Source organism: Convolutriloba macropyga, chromosome 3 (assembly GCF_964194025.1).
Source record: "Convolutriloba macropyga chromosome 3, txConMacr16.3, whole genome shotgun sequence".
In the NCBI taxonomy this organism is placed as follows: domain Eukaryota; kingdom Metazoa; phylum Xenacoelomorpha; order Acoela; family Convolutidae; genus Convolutriloba; species Convolutriloba macropyga.
The window spans coordinates 25903735-25927512 of NC_134470.1; the positions used below are offsets into that span (position 1 = coordinate 25903735).

Here is a 23778-nt window from a genome sequence, read left to right on the forward strand (position 1 = left end):
GCATAAGGAGTCGATAAAACAGTGGAAAAAGTTTACTGTCAAGTAATTTGCAGATCAGAGGAAATTAAACTTATATTCTGATTAGCGAAATAGTATCAAAACGGCAAAATCAGTGAAGTGAAATCAATTAAACATTTTTTGTGCGAACGCAAAGCCAGCGATAAAGGATCAATAAAAGACTACTGTTTTCGGAAAGTTTCCTGCCATAAGCTCAATCAAGGATATTTTAAAATCGAATCACCGGCAAAAATTGTCAAAAAATTCCTACCCAAGATTTGCGCTACTTTTTTGTATAATAAAAAACTCTCGGTGACTACCAGGGTCGGAACCTTATGTGCAATTGCACGTTACCGAGCCGCCTTGTTTTATCTCTATTCACACGATAGAGAATCGCTTCACAATTGTTGGTGGCAATAACTAAGAAATTTTTCAGCAATTTTGCGAAGGCTTTGTTCAATGTGATAAATTTTGAACTTTTAGCTGATTATACAATTTAATGTATCTCGACAAATATATCTAGAGCATAAGGAGTTGATAAAACAGTGGAAAAAGTTTACTGTCAAGTAATTTTCAGATCAGAGGAAATTAAACTTATATTCTGATTAGCGGAATAGTATCAAAACGGCAAAATCAGTGAAGTGAAATCAATTAAACATTTTTTGTGCGAACGCAAAGCCAGCGATAAAGGATCAATATAAGACTACTGTTTCCGGAAGGTTTTCTGCCATAAGCCTAATCAAGTATATTTTAAAATCGAATCGCCTGCAAAACTTGTCAAAAAATTCCTACCCAAGATTTGCGCTACTTTTTTGTATAATAAAAAAACTCTCGGTGACTACCAAAAAAATCGACATCATAGGATTTGTTTATACATATATGCATATCAACAGACAGTGATCTAAAAGCGTCTGTAGGTTAAAAAAGAGTTGCTAAATAAGCCATTATTAGATCAGTTTAAATACGTATGCCTGCCACAGACATTCTTAAATTTTTGTTATAGAAGTGACAACAAAATAATTTTAAGAGAACTAGAGACTTCTTCGCCATTCTGATTCATGACTCTGGACATTAAAATTTGCCCGGAGATTTTAAAACAACATAAAGGATGCATATTGATACGAAATCTGACTTTTGAATTATATAAACCAAGTCAATCAAGTGAAAATGTTGGTAATCAAAAACTTAAAACCACTTAAATTAGACTACTTCCAGATCAAATTCAAAAAGTCGCAATACAGGGAACACAGATTTAAATTTCGTAAAACTCTCAACTGCTAAAATTTTAAGAAAAAACTAGTAAACAAAGCATTAGAACGGCACGTGCGATCTTAAAAGGTTTTTTTTTCTCCAAACTAACATAAAAACTGAGCAGGTACGAACAAAAAAGTAATTAAATTTATTCCAGCAATTTCATCTCGGCGGAAAATTATAGAAAAAAAATTTGAAGAAAAACAACCGTTGTTCTGTTATTTCAAACAATCAACCATTGTTTTCAATGGTTGATTGTTTGATGGGCCAAATTCAGAAAAAAAACAATATTAATAATTGAGTTATCACCAATTTGTTTTGACAGTTAAGGGCATAAGAGAGCGAAGAATGGTCATATTTTTCTCAGTATATATGAATCAGTGTGTTATGCGTGAAATTGTTCCGCCTATGTTTTTTTTATGAAAACCCAGTTCTCTTGTTTTATGTGTTTTATGTACTTCAATTTATTCAGTTGCAAATAGTAAGATTTACAATTTTCTTCGGCGATATATGTTGTCAATTATACTACATTGGTAAAATGTTTTGTCCAATCTTTCTCCCAAAGGAAACATTTTTTTCCTTTCACAAGATTTGATTCTGTTGCAATCATACCCATGGAAAAACTAAGAAAAATCTTTTCTTCAAAAGGTATATAAACTTTCGCAGAGATGCAACCCTATAACTAAATTCAAAAATCGCATTTGGTTCACAAATTGGGAACACTTTATAAAAACTAATGTTTAGAAAAATGAACATTGAAAACTGAAAAACTTCTGCTTTTTTTAAAAAAATTTAATGTATCTCAATTAAAATATCTACGCACTAAGAAGACAAAAAAACGGTGGAAAACGTTCACTGTCAAGTTGTTTCGAAATCAGAGCAGACTAAAATTGTATTGTGTTTACCAGTGAAATGAATTCAATTAACCGGTCTTTGTTCGAACACCAAACCAGCGACAAAGAATCAATATCAAACTACAGTTTTGGAAAATTATCTGCCATGAGATTATTCAAATTCTTTTTAAATTCAACTCTTTCGGAAAACTTATTCTTTCGGAAAAATATTCTTTCCTTTCGGAAAAATATTCTTACCCAAGATTTGCACTAAATTTTGTGTTTAATGCACTTGCAAAAATTAAGATTTTCAATTTTTCCTTAGCGATATATGTTATCAATTTTACTACATGGTTAAAATGTTTTGTCCCATCATTTCCCCAAAGGAAACATATTTTTATTTCATTAGATTTGATTCTATTGCAAATGAAAAAAAATAAATGGGTGAAATGTTTTGTCCAATCATTCTCCCAAAGGAAAATTTTTTTCATTTCGCTTGATTTGCTTCTATTGCAATTGAAAAAAAATAGAAATGGACAACCTACCCATGGAAGTACTAAGAAAAATTTTTTCTTCAAAAAAAATTCAAAGTTTTGCAGAGATGCAACCCTATAACTAAATTTGAAATTCACTTTTGATTCACAATTTTGGGTTGACTTTATATTACCTAATGTTTGGAAAAATGAAAATTGAAAACTGAAAAAATTGTTCTTTTTTTCTCAGGTCTGCTATAGTATTACAAATTCAATGTATCTCAATTAAAATATCTAAGCACTAAGAAGACGAAAAAACGGTGGAAATTGTTCACTGTCAAGTGGTTGCTACATCAGAGAAGACTAAATTTGTATTGTGATTACCAGTGAAATTAGATCAATTAACCGGTCTTTGTTCGAACACAAAACCAGAGACAAAGAATCATTATCAGACTACAGTTTTTGAAAGTTGTCTGCCACGAGCTTATTCAAGTTCTTTTTAAATTCAACATTTTGCAAAACTTGTCAAAATTTTTTTACCCAAGATTTGTACTACTTTTTTGTGTTATAAAGAATTCTCAGTGTCTATCAAAACAATGACATCATAAGACTTGTTTATAGATAGATGCATATCAACAGACATTTATCTAAAAGCATCTGTAGGTAATAAAAAAGTCGGTAAATAAACCATTATTAGATCATTTTAAATTCGTCTGACAGTAACAGAAATAATTAAAATTTGTTATAAAAATGTCAGCAAAAATATCTAAAGAAAACTAGACTTTTTTGCCATTCCGATTCTTGAATCTGGACATTAACAATTGCCGAGAGCTTTCAAAACAACATAACGGATGTATATTGTTAAAAAGCTGACTTTTGGATTTATATAAACAAAGTCAATCAAGGGAAAAAGTTGCTTATGAAAGAATAAAAATAGTTGAAAATAGATTATTTCCAGATCAAATTCAAATCCTCACAGCACATGGAACACAAGTTTAAATTTCGTAAAACTCTCCATTGCTAAAATTTTAAGAAAAATACTAGGTAAACAAAGAATTAGAACGGCACGTGCGAAATCAAAAGGTATTTTTCTCTAAACTAAGTAGAAACTGAGTAGGTAAGAAAAAAAAGCACATTTGTTCCAGCAATTTTATCTCGACGGAAAAAGATAGAAAAAAAATTGAAGAAAAACAACCGTTGTTCTGTCATTTCAAGCAATCAACCATAGGACGAAATGCAAACAAATTAATAATTGAGTTGTCAACAAATTGGTTTCACATTTAAGGGCATAAGTGAGCGAAGATTGATCATATTTTTTTCAGTATATATGAATCAGTGTGCTATGCATGAATTTGTTCAGCCTATGTTTTTTTACTAAATCCCAGTTCTCTTGTTTTATGTGTTTTATGTAATTTAATTTATGCAGTTGCAAAAATTACGATTTTCAGTTTGCCTTAGCGATATATGTTATCAATTTTACTACATGGTTAAAATGTTTTGTCCCATCATTTCCACAAAGGAAGCATTTTTTTTTTATTTCACTAGATTTGATTCTATTGCAATTGAAAAAAAAAGAAATGGATAACCTACCCATGGAAATACCAAGAAAAAAAAAGCTTCAAAGAAATTTAAAGTTTTGCAGAGATGCAACCCTATAACTAATTTCAAAATTCACTTTTGATTCACAAATTTGGGATGACTTCATATTACCTAATGTTGGTAAAATTGAAAATTGAAAACTGAAAAATGTGTTCTTTTTTTCTCAGGTCTGCTAAAGTTTTACAAATTTAATGTATCTCAATTAAAAATCTAAGCACTAAGAAGACGAAAAAACGGTGGAAATTGTTCACTGTCAAGTAGTTTCTACGTCAGAGAAGACTAAATTGGTGTTGTGATTACCAGTGAAATGAAATCAATTAACCGGTCTTTGTTCGAACACAAAACCAGCGACAAAGAATCAATATCAGACTACAGTTTTTGAAAGTTGTCTGCCACGAGCTTATTCAAGTTCTTTTTAATTTCAACATTTTTGCAAAACTTGTCAAAATTTTTTTACCCAAGATTTGTACTACTTTTTTGTGTTATAAAGAATTCTCGGTGTCTATCAAAACAATGACATCATAAGACTTGTTTATAGATAGATGCATATCAACAGACATTTATCTAAAAGCATCTGTAGGTAATAAAAAAGTCGGTAAATAAACCATTATTAGATCATTTTAAATTCGTCTGACAGTAACAGAGATAATTGAAATTTGTTATAAAAATGTCAGCAAAAATATCTAAAGAAAACTAGACTTTTTTGCCATTCCGATTCTTGAATCTGGACATTAACATTTGCCGAGAGATTTTAAGACAACATAACGGATGCATATTGATATACAATCTGACTTTTGAATTACATAAACCAAGTCAATCAAGGGAAACTGCTGGTTATCAAAGAATAAAAACCACTTAAAATAAATTACTTCCAGATCAAGTTCAAAATGTCAGAGCACAGGGACCACAACCTTAGATTTCCAAAAACCTCTCCGTTGCTAAACTTTTAAGAAAAAAATTTTGTAAACGAAAAATTAGAACGGCACGTGCGATCTTAAAAGGTATTTTTTTCTCCCAACTAACAAAAAAACTGAGCAGGTACGATAAAAAAAAATTAAATCTATTCCAGCAGTTTTATCTCGGCGGAAAAAAAATAGAAAAAAAAATTTGAAGAAAAATAACCATTGTTCTGTTATCTCAAACAATCAACCATAGATCCATATTCAGAAAAAAATATTAATAATTGAGTTATCAGCTATTAGTTTTGACAGTTAAGGGCATAAGAGAGCGAAGAATGGTCATAGTTTTATCCGTATATATGAATCAGTGTGTTATGCGTAAAATTGTTCCGCCTATATTTTTTTTATGAAATCCCAGTTCTCTTGTTTTATGTGTTTTATGTACTTCAATTTATGCAGTTGCAAATAGTAAGATTTACTATTTTTTTGGCGATATATGTTATCAATTTACTACATGGGTAAAATGTTTTGTCCAATCATTCTCCCAAAGGAAACTTTTTTCCATTTCACTTGATTTGATTCTATAGCGATTGAAAAAAATAGAAATGGATAACCTACCCATGGAAATACTATGAAAAATTTTTTATTCAAAAAAATTTACAGTTTCGCAGAGATGCAACCCTATAAATAAATTCAAAAATTGCATTTGGTTTACCAAGTTGGAAAAATTTTACATTACCTAATGTTTGAAAAAATGAAAATTGAAAACTGAAAGATGTGTTTTTTTTCTCAGGTCTACCATAGTATTCCAAATTTGATGTATCTTAATTAAAATATCTATGCACTAAGAAGGCGAAAAAACAGTGGAAAATGTTCACTGTCAAGTAGTTTCTACATCAGAGAAGACTAAATTTTGTATTCTGATTATCAGTGAAATGAAATTAATTAACCAGTCTTTGTTCGAACAACGACAAAGAAACATTATTAGACTACAATTTGGGGAAAGTTATCTGCAATGAGCTTATTAAAGTATTTTTTAAAATCAATTCTTTTGCAAAACTTGTCAAAATTTTCTTACCCAAGATTTGCACTACTTTTGTGTAATAAAAAAATTCTCGGTGAATAGCAAAAAAACGACGTCACAAGATTTGTTTATACATACATGCATATCAACAGACATTGATGTAAAAGCATCTGTAGGTTAAAAAAAAAGAGCAGCTAAGTAAGCCATTATTAGATTATTTTAAATTCGTCTGACTGCCGCAGACATTTTTAGTTTTTTGTTATAAAAATGACACCAAAACACTATAAAAAGAAGCAGAGACTTTTTGGCCATTTTGATTGTTGGACACTCCAGACATTAACATTTGTGGAGCTATTTCAAAATAACTTAAGAGATGTATATTGACAGAAAAACCTGATTTTTGAAATTATATTAACCGAAGTCACTCAAGAAAAAATGTTGGCTATCGAAGACTAAAGACCACTTAAACTAGATTATGTATAGATAAAATTCAAAAAATCAGAACACAGGAAACATGGCTTCCTTTCGAAAAACTGTAGAAACAAAAAATTGGAACAGCAAGAATATAAAGAAAAATTAGACAATTTCCTTTTGAGTTCTTTGTAAACAAAGAACTTTAAAAACTACTTTTTTCTCCAATCTAGAAACTGAGCAGATAGGAACAAAAAAATGAACAAAATCTTTGGAGCAATTTTATCGCAAGAAACAAATGTAGGAAAAGTGAAGAAAAACACCGTTTACCGTTGTTCTGCCATTTCAAACAACCAAACATAGCGCCAGACACAAAAAACAACAAAATTAATAATTGAGTTGTCACTAAAATGGCTTGACGTTTAAGAGCATACATGAGCGAAAGAATGGTCATATATTTCACAGTATATTTTAATCAGTGATTTATACGATAAATCGTTTATCCAATGATTTTTATTCAACCCCAGTTCTTTTGTTTTAAGTGTTTTTTGTACTTCAATTTATGCAATTGCAAGAGTTAGAATTTCAGTTTTGTTTGGCGATCTTTGTTTTTTATTTTACTACATGGGTAAATCGTCTTGTCTAACATCTGCCATTTCTCCAAGGGAAACTGTTTATAGATTTGACTGCATTGCAATTGAAAAAAACGGATAACCTACCCATGGAATAACTAAAATGAAATCTTCTCTTTAAAAATTATGCCACCCTATAACTAAATTCAAAATTTCCTTTTGGTTCACAAAGATAGATAGATTTTGAATTACCTAATGTTTGAAAAAGTGAAGGCAGAAAGTTTTGTTTTTTTTTCTCAGGTATGCTATAGTAATAAAGTAAAACTTATGATATGTTTTGATTTAAGCCTAATTTTGCCCATTAGTGAATCAATTGCTATGATTCTGTTTTGAGAGCAAAAATTTTAAAATGATGTAATCAAAAGCTTGGAGGGGGACTAATTGCAGCACTGAATAAATTTTAAAGAATTTTGAAAAAATTTTTGGAGATTAATTTTTGCAGAAGCATTTAGCTTTTTTTTGGCGCAAATACAAACCAGGAGAGTTGAAATTAAAATGAGGGGACAAAAAAAAACTGCAAAAATAAATAGATTGTAATTTTTTTCCTATGTCATAATTTTTCTACTTAGTTACTTAATTTATTTTGATTACTGACAGAAATGTTTTGTTAATATATTTGTTAGATACTTTGGATTTTTAGAAAGTTTTCTGCTTCGGGTATCTAGTTTTCAGTTAATAAACTTCCATTTTTATTCATAATTTAATTTTGCTTACGAAGTAAAAGAAATTTTTGTCTGTAAATGACAGTTTACATTCTTCTTTCCTCATAAACACTTACAAAAGGCACTTACGGCACTAAAATGCAGTTTTATCTGAACCATCAAGCAACATGTGAATCTTATAGATTTTTTTTGATATTAACAACATCTACGACCTCAATTTATTGTGACAGCGGGCTTTGAGAAAAATAACTGCACAGTACCAAAAATAATAATTTTGTTTTTCAAGAAATAGTTGGACAAAGAGGAAATTGAAGATATTAAAGAATTGATAGGTTATAAGGATCATATTTTATGATGAGACTCATTTTACACCTCGACATTACTGAGATTAGGGCTTTTAATCAGTAATTCATTGTTAATCTGCACTAATTCAACATGAAATTTTAAAAGTTATTCCCAAAGATGCAAATTTCAAGCAAATTAAGACATTTTGCAACTAAGCAGCAGTTTTTCATTTTTTTTTGCGTTGCTTCCGCTCTCTTAGCTTTAAAAATCATACCTTTGTAAGTTTGCTTCATCTTGCATGGGCTGGATCAATTGAATATTTGCAAGCAATGAAAAAACAATTGACCCTGTGAAAAACAAACTCATCAGTAGAAAACCATTCACTAATTCGTGATGAGAGAGCACTTTCATTGTTAAATTAATGTTACCACCCCACAAAATAGACTTCATCTTTGAAAAGTTGTCAATAAAAGTTTCGGAAATCCGTAGATCAAAATTAGGGCTGTTTGAAAGAGAGTATCGAAAAAGTTTCTTTTTACTCTTGAAAATCAGCTCATTTGTTTCTGGTGCAATCTATTGAATTAGAATAAGAAAAGCAATATTTTGGTTATCTGAAAAAATGAATGTCAATGAAGTTGTCATAAAGATTGTTTTGGAAGTCAATTGCTGCTCTATTTGTTTCTGTATCTTTATGTTAATTCGTTTTTTTTGTCTGAATTTCTTTAAAGGGAAAAATATCATTTTAGCAATTGGCGGCCATCCATTGAGTTGGTTAATTTTCTTGGTACAATATTGCGTGATTAGTGATATTTAGAAATATGTAGCATGATTTTAAGTTTTCAATAGGTTGTTTTATAAGTTTTAACCCGCTATTGCAATATATCCTAAAAACTATTGCCGTAATGTGAAAATGAATGAAAAGAAGGTTAAAAGTTTTGTAGCACGTTTCCGCTCAATTTAGGTATCTACTATTTGCGCGCATTTTGAGCATGCAATAAGCACTTTAATAAAGATTTAATTGAAGCTTTCAAAGTTTTAAAGTGCTTTGAATACATGCAACCAGAAAAACTGATTTTTTTCCCGAAAAATACCTCGCACATCAAAGGCTTTGTATTTCAATGTGGGACTAGCCGATTTTAATAAGATGTAATAAATAGTACTAATAAGTAGTAATAAGTAGTAATAAAGTACTATAATTAGTAATACAGTAGTAATAAAGTACTGCTAGTAGTAATAAGTTAGGCTTAAGTAAAATAAGTAGTAATTAAGTTAGGCTTAATTGCAGATTATATGCGAAATCGAGCTACATTTCGTGCGAAAAATTGATACGTAAATGGAGCAGATGCGTGATATAAGCAGTGCAAAAAATAGGTTATAAAGTTTGCATTTGTATTTCGCGGCTAGGATTAGGACACTTTTGCGAACACGGGTTGCTAATTTCCCTTCCATTTTGCCGGTTTCTAATAAAGTAGCTATTTTCCGCAATGTTGTTCCGTTTTCAATGTATTAACATAGTAAAAACGAACACGAGATACGCGCATCGGGCATATCTGCCCGTGACGATTTGGGTATACCTCTGCGTCGTAATGTTCAATAACAAATGATAGGTTTCTCGCAAATGATCAGATTTTCTAATTTTTCAAGAAAATAATCCACTCAATTTGTTGTGATTTACGAACCAAAAATTACATCCAGTCGATTACATTTTTTGAATTTGACACTGTTATCCCCTATAGCTGCTATTAACGTGTAAGTTTGACAGAAATGAAAGAAAACCTAACTTTTAATTGATTGCATGAGTTGCTAAATATATATACTGCCCTCGTTTTTAGTTGTGGCAACAAAGTCAGTTGTCCACGTACCAACGGTTTCATGGAACTATTTGAAATTGTTCGAATCTTATTGATATAACTTTGAAAAATTTTGGCATATATTTCTATGATGCTTCCCATAGAGATCAGAGGAACAACTTTTTACAGATTTGTTTTCGTCGACTATCTAAAAATGTCAAAGGACTTCAAATTTTGTTTTGTTATTTTGTGATAGTTGATCTTGTTAGCTACTATAACCGCGGTGGGCTCTACCTAGCTCAGGGGTTATTTGTTGTAACAGCAAACCAATTCAATTTCAGTCAACGTGTGCAGCCACTATTCCGGGAACATGATAGATGCTTTTTCGTGTAATTGTTTTCAATCAGTGGGGAGTTTTCACAGTAAAATCCAAACAAATAGTTATCCATGAAAACTTCGCTGATTAATGGTAATTTTGTTGAAACAATATCACTCAACGCTGGTGAAAAAAGTATTAGAAGGGTATAAAATACTTCCTATAAAACTGGGTGTGATTGGATTAAACTAATTTGTTCCTCTGAAAAAAATGAGAAACTATCCATTTTTGTACAACTTTTCAAAACCGAAAAACTTAACTAATTAATTGAAATGTTACTAGATTTATTATTCTCCCCATACCTGTTATAAGGAACACGCTGGTTAATTTGTAATGCACAAATAATAAATTGAGAAAGAATTGCAGAGAATTAAAATTGAAGAGCAATAAAAAGAAGGATGCCTAACTGTACATTATTCAATTCTGTCCGAATGGCTCACTGTCCATCAAGCCATGCGGTTTATTACGGCGTTTATTACGGATTAAGACCACATACAGATAAAAAATATTCCGGAGGCTATCAAACACAGGGAGAGGCTGCATCCAATAGAAAGAAAAAAATGCCAAAACGACCACCTAATTGTGGATTTTTTTGGCCCCTTTGCGCTCTATCTCCCTTTCTTTCGCTCTTTCCCTCTCCTGGATTGCTGGATAAAAACGCAATCCAGATTAACTGCGTAGCTTTAGATTTGAGCACTTATTTACATTCAATTGAAGACAAAAGACTTTTCCAAGGTGATTGTTTACTAACAAAAGGTGTAATTCAGCTCGCAAAATATGATCAACCGGTTTTTTGTTTGTTCTTAGAAAATTTGGCTCAGCTTTGATATTTTGACTGCTTTCATGCAATTACGTAATAGCGAGACATTAAACTCATAAAAGGTGATTCAACTGTTTTAGCAAATGATTTTGCGCTATTGTGGGTTTTATAATTGCCAATATTAGGCGTCCATTCAGCTAGAATCCATATAGCTATGATGGCTCATTTCCAGCAACAGGGGAGGGAAAGAGGGGAGGGGCGGATCTTATAACTAGATAACTAACGATGGTTAGTAGCTTTGAGATATAAACAAGCACGCGGTATTTGAAGAAGAGGAAAATGCGACATGTAAAACCACTTGTGGGCGGGAAGTTTAAATTTAGTGGAAAATTATAAAATTATAACCAGGGAAGTATAACTTGGGAAATATGATAGTAGTAAAATTGTTCTCCTGGTGAAGAAAAAAATTTAATATGTTCTGTTTAATCAATAACGGTCAATTTCCTATTTGAGCGTCTCGGTGTGAAAAGAGCCCGGGCAGTGCACGGCGTGATTAAGTTAGCCCGAGGCCTTCTGAGGGAAAGGGGGTTGAAAAACTGGGAAAAAGTGCTGTTAAGATGGAAGATGGATGGGTTGTGGCCGGATGTATGCTACATATCTCAATTATATATATTTGGGGGTATCTTTTGTCTCATCGTGAACAAATTATGTTATCACACTTTTCTAAATTCATCTCCTTATGAAGGTTATATAAAAATGTGTTAGTTATAACTAGTGTTGGTTACATACCGTTGTTGCCAGGAAACTTAATGGGCTTTTAAAAGACATGGAGATTGGATAGACATGATGCTGAACAGAAAGAGTCTGAAAGGAAGGACGTTAATTCCATCACTATAGTTTTTCCTTACCAGAAACATGTCGTTGCTTGTCTTTCAATACACACTGGTTACGTCACAAAAAGTTGAACCTTGTCAATGGTGAAAATTATTCCTCTTCATTAGAATTTTACAAAAAAAATGAAATAAAAATAAAGATGAAAAAAAGGAAAAAAAATTAATTACCCTGGTCAACTTTGAAGGGCTATCTCGCAAAACAAGACCGTGCATTGTCTTGCAATGTTCTACATGATAACGCTTTATTTTGTAAGTATGCAAGATGTCTGAAAATCATGAATACAATTGTGGAAAACATCATTGTGTCAGAAAGAAGCCCGCGCCGAATAAAGAAAAACACTGTATTATTCCAAGAGTTATTGCAGAAACATTAAAAATCGACAGTTAACTTAACTGAGATATTTAAAGACACTATCAACTTATCAAGAAAAAGAATAATCAACTACTATCAAGTTTGATAATAATAAGGAATTACGCAAGTTGATTTCACTTTACTCACTTTACTCAAGAAAAGGAAACTTGAGTTTTATTTCCAAAAATTGCATGAATTGCATTCCATATCTGCGCGCAAACTCATTTTTCAAAAATGACAACCGCAAAACAATTATTCTGGGTGGGGGCATAAAAGAATAATGAGATGTCACAAATCTTGTCGTTTTTAAGTAATAGTTACCTAAGTTGTTATGAAACTTAGCTAGATTAGAAAAAAAGAGTTTTTGATTAACCCAGCTATGTAGCAAGAGCGGGATTTTCCATTCACATTAAACGAAGATTTGAACTGATTTTTGTTTGCTGATATGGAACTTTTTGTGTAAATTTGGTAGACCTTTTTGGTAGAAATATAGAAATATAAAAATGGACCTCATTAATCAAAAAATAGGCATATGAGTTGAAATTAAAAAAGATAAGAGAAGAGATTTTCGTGTATGATTGACTGTGATCAAAACTTTTTAGAAAAAAGTGAGTGTAGTTAAAGCAAACAAAATTGTGATATGAACAACCAACTGATTTCCTAATACTATCGAAAATAGTTCTTATGAAAAATTCAATATGAACTCCAAGAAACAACCGATGGAAATCTTTTAAACAAGATGCTATAAAACTGAACAAAAAACGGGGATTAATGGATACAAAAATACAACATCGTAGGAACTATTTTGTTGCCGTCAGCAAATGAAATGAGTTTTTTTGTACATGCTTGACATTTTTTTTGTTGCTGGTTTAACTTGCATTATATGCGGATAAGTTATCTCAGCTATCTTTCTCAGTCGTCTTATAGAATTGGAAAAAAAATTGACGCTAAAATTTTTCTCAGAAAAAAGCGTCATGGTTCGCTCAGACCGTGAATCAAATTAACAAATCTTGGTTGACTTATTATTGTATTATCTATTGCGACGTTTTTGCTTAAAAAATCTCTTTCTTGAAAAGTATAAATACAAAAATTCGCCTTCATTCATCAGAAAATAGGGATACGAGTTGAATTCAAAAAAGATGATAGGAAAAAATATCTTTTTTGCATGGCTGTACGTGATTGTATTGGAAAAAGCTGAATGAGGTCAGGGTAGGCAAAAATGTTATATGAAGGGTTAAACTAATTCCAAAATGAAGTTTTTTATTGTAAAATATAATTAAAAACTACTACCGTCTCAGGAGTTACTTTTGCTACCATCATACAAATACATAAGATTTGCATACTAAAATATTAAAATGACAAAAAATGCTGAAAATTTTGTTTGAAGTAATTTGATAAATTGTTTGAATTGTTTGACGTAATTATCTGTGAAAAATCTGAGGCACTCAATTGTGACATAAAATCATAGAAAAGTTGGAATTCTATGATGAGAGTTATTTGTTAGTCTATTTGAAAAAAAATGATCTCCAAAATTGTCCACATACAATGAGTTAAACTAAAATCTTTACTTTGTGTAAATGTAAGGAAAAGATGCTCTCTGGACTTTGAATTTTTGGTTTTAGTTGCTTTGAATTTTGTGTCAAATGTTTACCCAAGGTGCACTGAAAAAGCAAAAATCGAAATTTCATGGAACAAAAAGTTACCCTATGGTTCTCTTATTTTTCCACAGAATATGTGAACAATAATAAGAACTAAACAGGAACTAACAAAAGTAATATGCTAGTAATCATTCATAACTGAATAAACAAGTTTTGTGAGCTCTAGAGTGCCAGTAAATTCAAAGTTCATGTAAAACGGAGGAACACAAGTTTCCGATAGATTACAATTCAACTTCTCGGGGTAAAATAAAACTCAGATAAAATGTCTTTGCCAGGAATTAATATTTGTCAATTATTTTGCTCGTGGAAATGTTTATTGAAGTCGAATTCGACTCCCAGTTTTGGTTTATAAATTGCAATGAAAAGCTAGCAAGCCCTAATCTAAATTAGCAATGAAATAAAATCTCGTCTAGAAATATCTAACAACCCGTTTATTGCATTAAATTGAGATAAGAAGGAGAGATAATAAAACAAAATGTTGGTCGACCGGGTCGTTAACGGGTCGTTAATTTTACAAGTGTTTGGCGACCGTCATTGATCACATGCGTTTTTGAATGATCTCTTAATGTTTGAACAAATCGCCCGCAATGATTACTTTGTTACGAATAAAAAGTTTAATTAAAGTCTGTTAAGGTTGGAATTTACGCAACGTCTGTCAATCAATGCTAGCTCACCAGAAAGTAATTACGGAACTTTGTAAATTGTTTGACTTGTAAATAACATATTTGAACTTAGTTTGATTGAACGTATTTCAGGAAATTTTCTCAAAAAAAAATAAAATTAACGAAGTTTACGTAATTCTCTCAAATGAATTCTTAACACGGTTTAATAAGGTTGATTGATGTCTGCATTGGTTTCATGAAAAAAAAGTCGCATAATCTGATTCAATGAGCAGAATGCTGGAGTCATAATATAGATTTTAGTTCACGTGACCGACTTAATGACTAGTCGAACGCACATCATTCTCTGACGTAAGGTTTGACTAAACCACAGTCTACAATTGACGCTAAAATCAAAATGATGTCGGCATGCTTGTTTAAAATCAATATCAAGTCACGTGGTGTCTGAACGAATTCTATTTTTCAATCTGTTCGAGCACAACAAACATTTATTTTTGCTACCTAATTTTTTTTCAACATCTGAGCAGACAGAAAAGCTCTCAAAAAACACTTACGCTGTCAAAAATATGTTTTTTTTTGGAAACGAGTCTTTGATATTGTCAATTTAGAAATTTATTAAACTTTGCATTAATTTAGTCGAATTATTAAAAAAAACATTATTAGGTAATCGAACAGTAAAAGATAATCTTAAGGGTTTGAGCCAAGACATCTGTTGCTATTAAGCCCTCAACGAAACTTGAGGTTTGATGCCAACCTAAGTTGAGGTCCCAAATCCAGATGCAATGAAGTATGTTCAGACCAAAGATGAACGCACGAGGGGGGGGGGGTCGTGTGTTCAAAAAATCACTTAGTCTTGAAGCATCGAAAAACGCACGACAGTCTGAACATGAGCGCAAAAAAGTCTGGACATGAACGCACGAGCGTCCGGAAATGAGCGCACGAAAGTTTGGACATGAACGCACATAAATCTGGTCATGAACACATTAATTTTTTTCTGTCTTGTTAAACAAAACTACTATCTATCAGATTTCTTACTGCACTCTTACTCAAATGGCACGCTTCAATACTGAAAACCGAAAATAATTTGAGTTCAAACTAAAAGCGAATGCTAAATGAGTTGCAGTCAACCTTTCGCGTTGTTGTTAACAAATTTAATTCTTGCGTTATAAAAAGCAGCTAATGTTGAAAAAAACAAATACATGCCTTGAGGTTCCTAATACATCATATTTAGCAAAATAATAATCCAATAGTTTTTTAATTTAAGGCAAAGTTTTTCAAAACTCTACTAACCAGGTAATGATTTCGAGGATGTAATAGGAAAAAAACAAATTATTGAAATTTCAATTATACAAGTTTTGTATTATTGCAATTGGTCTAACTTTGAGCCCACTGAAGTCTGGTTACCACGAAAGTCTAAACATGAACGTAAAAAAATCTGAACATGAACGCAAAACATCTTGTGAAGGCAAGAAAGTCTGGTTGACGCACCAAAGTCTGAACATGATAGCACAAAAATCTCGTGAACACACGGAATCTGGGCGTTAACGCACAAAAATCTGGCAAACGCAAAAAATCTGGACGTAATATGGTCTGTCTGGTACGATCTAAACATAGACATTTCCCATTGGCACTTGAATCTGGAAAGATTTTATGGTTAAGAGAGCCAGATCTTTTTGAAAAATGAATAAAAACAGTGAAAAACTAGTAAAGATTCAAAATTTTCTTGTTTCTAAACTGAAAGATAAAAACACGAAATAAGAAAATTCCGGAGTAAACCGCAGTAATATTTTGCAATTAAAAATTATGCAATAATGTTTTGCGATAAAATATTGGAAAAAAATTGATGACATCAACGAGAGACTAAAAAAGCTAAAAAGAAAGTAGAGCAAGAAGGACTGTCTTATTGTACAAACTCACCTTTATAATGTTAGGATTAACGGAACGGTTGAATGTTGTAAAATGTGAACGATTGAACGTGGTAAAATGTGATAAAGATCGAATGTTGTAAAATGTGAGAGGTATTAGATATTGTATTAGGTGAGAAGGATCTAAAGTCTATCATATTTGGCCGAAAAAAACAGAAATGTTTTGTATCACTGACCCTGCTGTAATTGGTAAATTTGAACACTGATAAAAACACGAGGCAAGTTAAAACTGAAAAACGCCCAAACCCCAAAAAAAACGCGCGCATAACCTTAATAAACGGTAAGTATATGGCCGTGACTGAAAAGCTACGAGCTGCTGAAGTATGTTAAAATTGTCTGCTGAAGCGAAAAAATGCGCGACAACCACATGTAACTGCGCAGAAACCTTACTATGCATTGGGCCAACTGATCAAACTGATGAAAAACTAATTGCAGTAAATGATGACAATAATAACAAAAAAAGTCCGCAATAAGAAATTCTACATTCAGCTGAGTTTTAAAGAGAGTAACAAATTAAAGGTGCCACTGAAATGAAAACAGTCAATCATAATGAGCAAGTCATGTGAAAACAAAAACACATTTTCTGATGCTCTGGATAATAATATTGAACAACAATCTCGTTGAAGCCACTAACACGATTATACGTGCCTTATTAAGCTAAAAATTTTTGCCTGTTGTGTTTTTTATTATTAACATTTTTTCACTGTGATAAAGTGAATTTAGATTTTCATTGGTTTGAATTCAACACAAAAGTCCTGAGTAGTTTAGGTTTAGAGGTTTGTGTTTTAGTTACCAGAGAAATATTCACATAACGGTAAAACAATTGTTCGTACTCGATGATTAAATTTCATCCAAATATTTCTCATATCAATAATTTAGGTCAGAACGTTCAAGTTTTTCAAAATACTCTTTGAAGAAGCAAAAAAGCTTCTCCGCAATGCTTTTGCGAATTCTTTTTTTCGCCATCACTGATTCTTCAAGTCGTGTAAAAATAAACAGGAGAAAACAAGTTAACGTTTCCGACACAAACTCGAGGGATAAAAGAAAACTAAATAACAGCTTGAATATTATTTTTTAACAAAAAGAAAAAGTTCAAACCAAAAAATTCAAGTGTTTGGCGACCGCCATTGATCACATGCGTTTTTGAATGATCTCTTAATGTTTGAACAAATCACCCGCACTGATTACTTTGTTACGAATAAAAAGTTTAATTAAAGTCTGTTAAGGTTGGAATTTACGCAACGTCTGTCAATCAATGCTAGCTCACCAGAAAGTAATTACGGAACTTTGTAAATTGTTTGACTTGTAAATAACATATTTGAACTTAGTTTGATTGAACGTATTTCAGGAAATTTTCTCAAAAAAAAATAAAATTAACGAAGTTTACGTAATTCTCTCAAATGAATTCTTAACACGGTTTAATAAGGTTGATTGATGTCTGCATTGGTTTCATGAAAAAAAGTCGCATAATCTGATTCAATGAGCAGAATGCTGGAGTCATAATATAGATTTTAGTTCACGTGACCGACTTAATGACTAGTCGAACGCACATCATTCTCTGACGTAAGGTTTGACTAAACCACAGTCTACAATTGACGCTAAAATCAAAATGATGTCGGCATGCTTGTTTAAAATCAGAATCAAGTCACGTGCTGTCTGAACGAATTCTATTTTTCAATCTGTTCGAGCACAACAAACATTTATTTTTGCTACCTAATTTTTTTTCAACATCTGAGCAGACAGAAAAGCTCTCAAAAAACACTTACGCTGTCAAAAATATGTTTTTTTTTGGAAACGAGTCTTTGATATTGTCAATTTAGAAATTTATTAAACTTTGCATTAATTTAGTCGAATTATTAAAAAAAACATTATTAGGTAATCGAACAGTAAAAGATAATCTTAAGGGTTTGAGCCAAGACATCTGTTGCTATTAAGCCCTCAACGAAACTTGAGGTTTGATGCCAACCTAAGTTGAGGTCCCAAATCCAGATGCAATGAAGTATGTTCAGACCAAAGATGAACGCAAGAGGGGGGGTCGTGTGTTCAAAAAATCACTTAGTCTGGAAGCATCGAAAAACGCACGACAGTCTGAACATGAGCGCAAAAAAGTCTGGACATGAACGCACGAGCGTCCGGAAATGAGCGCACGAAAGTTTGGACATGAACGCACATAAATCTGGTCATGAACACATTAATTTTTTTCTGCCTTGTTAAACAAAACTACTATCTATCAGATTTCTTACTGCACTCTTACTCAAATGGCACGCTTCAATACAGAAAACCGAAAATAATTTGAGTTCAAACTAAAAGCGAATGCTAAATGAGTTGCAGTCAACCTTTCGCGTTTTTGTTAACAAATTTAATTCTTGCGTTATAAAAAGCAGCTAATGTTGAAAAAAACAAATACATGCCTTGAGGTTCCTAATACATCATATTTAGCAAAATAATAATCCAATAGTTTTTTAAATTAAGGCAAAGTTTTTCAAAACTCTACTAACCAGGTAATGATTTCGAGGATGTAATAGGAAAAAAACAAATTATTGAAATTTTAATTATACAAGTTTTGTGTTATTGCAATTGGTCTAACTTTGAGCGCACTGAAGTCTGGTTACCACGAAAGTCTAAACATGAACGTAAAAAAATCTGAACATGAACGCAAAACATCTTGTGAAGGCAAGAAAGTCTGGTTGACGCACCAAAGTCTGAACATGATAGCACAAAAATCTCGTGAACACACGGAATCTGGGCGTTAACGCACAAAAATCTTGCAAACGCAAAAAATCTGGACGTAATATGGTCTGTCTGGTACGATCTAAACATAGACATTTCCCATTGGCACTTGAATCTGGAAAGATTTTATGGTTAAGAGAACCAGATCTTTTTGAAAAATGAATAAGAACAGTGAAAAACTAGTAAAGATTCAAAATTTTCTTGTTTCTAAACTGAAAGATAAAAACACGAAATAAGAAAATTCCGGAGTAAACCGCAGTAATATTTTGCAATTAAAAATTATGCAATAATGTTTTGCGATAAAATATTGGAAAAAAATTGATGACATCAACGAGAGACTAAAAAAGCTAAAAAGAAAGTAGAGCAAGAAGGACTGTCTTTTTGTACAAACTCACCTTTATAATGTTAGGATTAACGGAACGGTTGAATGTTGTAAAATGTGAACAATTGAACGTGGTAAAACGTGATAAAGATCGAATGTTGTAACATGTGAGAGGTATTAGATATTGTATTAGGTGAGAAGGATCTAAAGTCTATCATATTTGGCCGAATAAAACAGAAATGTTTTGTATCACTTATCCTGCTGTAATTGGTAAATTTGAACACTGATAGAAACACGAGGCAAGTTAAAACTGAAAAACGCCCAAACCCCAAAAAAAAACGCGCGCATAACCTTAATAAACGGTAAGTATATGGCCGTGACTGAAAAGCTACGAGCTGCTGAAGTATTTTAAAATTGTCTGCTGAAGCGAAAAAATGCGTGACAACCACATGTAACTGCGCAGAAACCTTACTATGCATTGGGCCAACTGATCAAACTGATGAAAAACTAATTGCAGTAAATGATGACAATAATAACAAAAAAAGTCCGCAATAAGAAATTCTACATTCAGCTGAGTTTTAAAGAGAGTAACAAATTAAAGGTGCCACTGAAATGAAAACAGTCAATCATAATGAGCAAGTCATGTGAAAACAAAAACACATTTTCTGATGCTCTGGATAATAATATTGAACAACAATCTCGTTGAAGCCACTAACACGATTATACGTGCCTTATTAAGCTAAAAATTTTTGCCTGTTGTGTTTTTTATTATTAACATTTTTTCACTGTGATAAAGTGAATTTAGATTTTCATTGGTTTGAATTCAACACAAAAGTCCTGAGTAGTTTAGGTTCAGAGGTTTGTGTTTTAGTTACCAGAGAAATATTCACATAACGGTAAAACAATTGTTCGTACTCGATGATTAAATTTCATCCAAATATTTCTCATATCAATAAGTTAGGTCAGAACGTTCAAGTTTTTCAAAATACTCTTTGAAGAAGCAAAAAAGCTTCTCCGCAATGCTTTTGCGAATTCTTTTTTTCGCCATCACTGATTCTTCAAGTCGTGTAAAAATAAACAGGAGAAAACAAGTTAACGTTTCCGACACAAACTCGAGGGATAAAAGAAAACTAAATAACAGCTTGAATACTATTTTTTAACAAAAAGAAAAAATTCAAACCATAAAAACAATAATTTCTTCTGTCGGGAAATGTTATCTCAATGGCTTTAAAAGTGGTATTGTCATTGCTTTTAAAATACTGAGTACGTTTTTGTTAAAAATTGAACATCAAACATGCTCGAAACTTCAAACCAGGAAAAACGAGCTTTTATACAAGTGTTTTGTATCAGTCCTTTATAAAATTTGAAACGGAACGGTTGAATATTATAATTTTTGAACGATTGAACATGGTAATGTGTGATAAAGATCGAATATTGTAATACGTGAGAGGTATTGGATATTGTATTAGGTGAGAAGGATCTAAACTCTATCATGTTTGGCCTAAAAAAAACAGAAATATTTTGCATCACTAACCCTGCTGTAATTGGTAAATTTGAACACTTCCCTTAAAAAGACGAGGCAAGTTAAAACCGAAATACGCCCGAACCCAAACAAAAAAACACGTGCGCATAACCTTATTAAATGGTATGTGGCCGTGACAGAAAAGCTACCAGCTGCTGAAGTATGTGAAATTGTCTGCTGAAACGAAAAAGTGCGTGACAACCACTTGTAATTGCGCAGACGCCTTACTATGCAATGGGCCAACTGATCAAACTGGCGAAAAACTAATTGCAGCAAATGTTGACAATAAAGTCAAAAAATGCCCACAATAAGAAATTCGACGTTAAGCTGAGTTTTAAAGAGAGTGGTAACAAATTAAATGTGTCACTGAGATGAAAACATTTAATCGTAATGAGCATGTCATATAAAAACGAAAACACATTTTTTGATGATCTGGATAATACTTTTGAGCAACGATCTCGTTGAAGCCATCAACACGAATATACGTTCCTTGTTAAGCTAAAAATTCTTGCCTGTTGTCTTTGTTGATAATTTCATTTTTTTCACTGTGATAAACTGAATTTTGTTTATCATTGGTTTGAATTCAACACAAATGTCCTGAGTAGTTTAGGTTCAGAGGTTTGTGTTTTAGTTACCAGAGAAATTTTTAACAAAACGGTACAACAGTTGCTCGTACTCAATGATTAACTTTCACTCAAATATTTCTCATATCAATAATTTAGGTCAGAAAATTTAAGTTTTTCAAAATACGCTGTGAAAAAGCAAAAAAACTTCTCCGTAATGTTTTTGCAAATTTTTTTTGCCATCACGGATTCTTCAACTCGCGTAAGAAGAAACAAGAGAAAAAACTTAACGTTACCGACACAAACTCGAGAGATAAAAGAAAACTAAATAACAGCTTGAATCTTATTTTTTGTCAAAAAGAAAAAGAATTCAAATCATAGAAACAGTAATTTCTTTTGTCGCGCAAGGTTGTCTCAATGGCTTTAAAAGTGGCATTGTCATTGCTTTTAATATTGAATATATTTTTATTAAAGTTCATGAACATCAAACATGCTCGAAATTTTCGCAAATTATTACTGCCAAATTAAAAGGGAATGCTAAACCAGGAATTACGAGCTTTTTAAACAAGAGTTGTGTATCAATCCTTTATAAAATTCCAACTACCTTGACCCATTTTCCTAATCCCTGTTTTTTAAGGGAGGAACAGACCCAGATTAAATGTTTGATTGACATTTTATTACTAATGCAGAAACAAAATCGAAAAAAAAGATTAGGTCAATGATCAATTATGAACATTGCACTGAACTGGTGTCAACACAGCAATGAGTAATTACTACTGTAAATTCACTATCGTCTCCTTTTCAACTGCAAGAACAAAGAGAAGTCATACTCTGTCGGGGTAATGGAGAAATTTTCATTATATAGAGTTTTGACCAGATTTCAATTGGGAGCTGCTAAAAAGGTAGGAACGAATGAGCAGCGAATGACATCTGCCTATCGAAGAGGCGCCTAAAGCATGTCAAAAGCAGATGTTAGGAATTCTTTCCCCAATTTAGGGTTCAACAAAAGATCTTGGTATCTCACTAATAGATCTTAGTTCCGAATCCCGGAGGTGATTTTCTATTTTCATCAACATTTCATGAGAATCATATATGGCCTAGGTACAATCGAGTTCTTCAGTTGGAAGTCAGTGGATGTTAGAATCAGGTTTCTGTAGGTGGGAAAATTTACTTCTGACACATGATTGATAATAGTATTTATCTTTACAAAAAGTACAGAGAAAAATTATATTAGCTAAAAATATTTTACTTGGTTGCCATGCGAATAGATCTTAGTTCCGCATCCCGGAGGTGATTTTTTATTTTGATCCACTTTTCATGAGAATCATATATGACCTAGATACAATCGAGATCATCAGTTAGAGGTTGGTGGATGTTAGAGTCAGGTTTCTGTGGGTTGGAGATTTTTGTTTCTGACATCTGATTGATAGGCCAATAAGATAAAAATAGCGCCAAAAGAAAATTAGAATCGAGTTTAGTTTTGTGGCCAATACTTATCGACACAGCAACAATGTTCGTCAGGTAAGTTCTTCTTTCGTTCTTTGTAACTTTAATAGAGAAAACTTCTAAGTCTCTCGACGTTTCTTTGAAACCATCACAGGCAAAAAGAAAAATGAAGAAAACAAAGCAACCAAACTAAGTGTAAATTATAGCAGAAATAAATTAAAGTTTTTTTGAAATTTTATGAAAGAAATAGACTTGAGACGTTTTTCCAGACAAAGTTTTGGTAGTGAGACAAACCAAATTAATTTTTTACAAGATCGAAGACGAAAGGAGCCAAAGTATTTAATGTTACAATAAAATCTTGCTACGGTACGGTAGCTGGAAGATCTCACGGGCACTAAAAGTTCTGAACAGTGGAGTTGCTGAATTGAATTACATCTAGACACAGCATATGAGAACTTGTAGTTGCTTTTTCAAAGTTAAATCAAACATCAGATGAATTTTGTTACTGGGAATTCCAATGAAATGTACAAATAAACAGAAAGAAAATAAAATTAGCTTTGATAAAATAGGGCTTCCGCAAAATTTTTCAAAAATTTTAAGTGAATTGATGTGTGAACCATTATCTTTAATCCATAACCAATGCATTAAGTGGAAAATTTTCCAAAGATGTTTGAAAACGGCTAAAATGATTACGGAACACAAAAACGGTATGTAGTCTCCAGCGGAACGATACCAATTTCACTGGTCGTTCCAAG

General features: G+C 32.0%; 1 protein-coding gene across 3 annotated transcripts in view; it reads right to left on the bottom strand.

The window, feature by feature from the left end:
• The window catches only part of LOC142336103 (uncharacterized), a 45142-nt gene extending 30562 nt beyond the window's left edge, over nucleotides 1-14580 (bottom strand). For 2 of the 3 annotated variants that reach the window (XM_075384650.1, XM_075384649.1), the window contains exon 1: nucleotides 10535-10760. The gene's annotated coding sequence lies outside the window, so the exon portion shown is untranslated. Of the gene's footprint in view, nucleotides 1-10534; nucleotides 10761-13940 lie in introns of those variants that run through there. The other variant, XM_075384648.1, reaches the window with a different exon arrangement.
• Between the last annotated feature and the right edge of the window lie 9198 nt (nucleotides 14581-23778).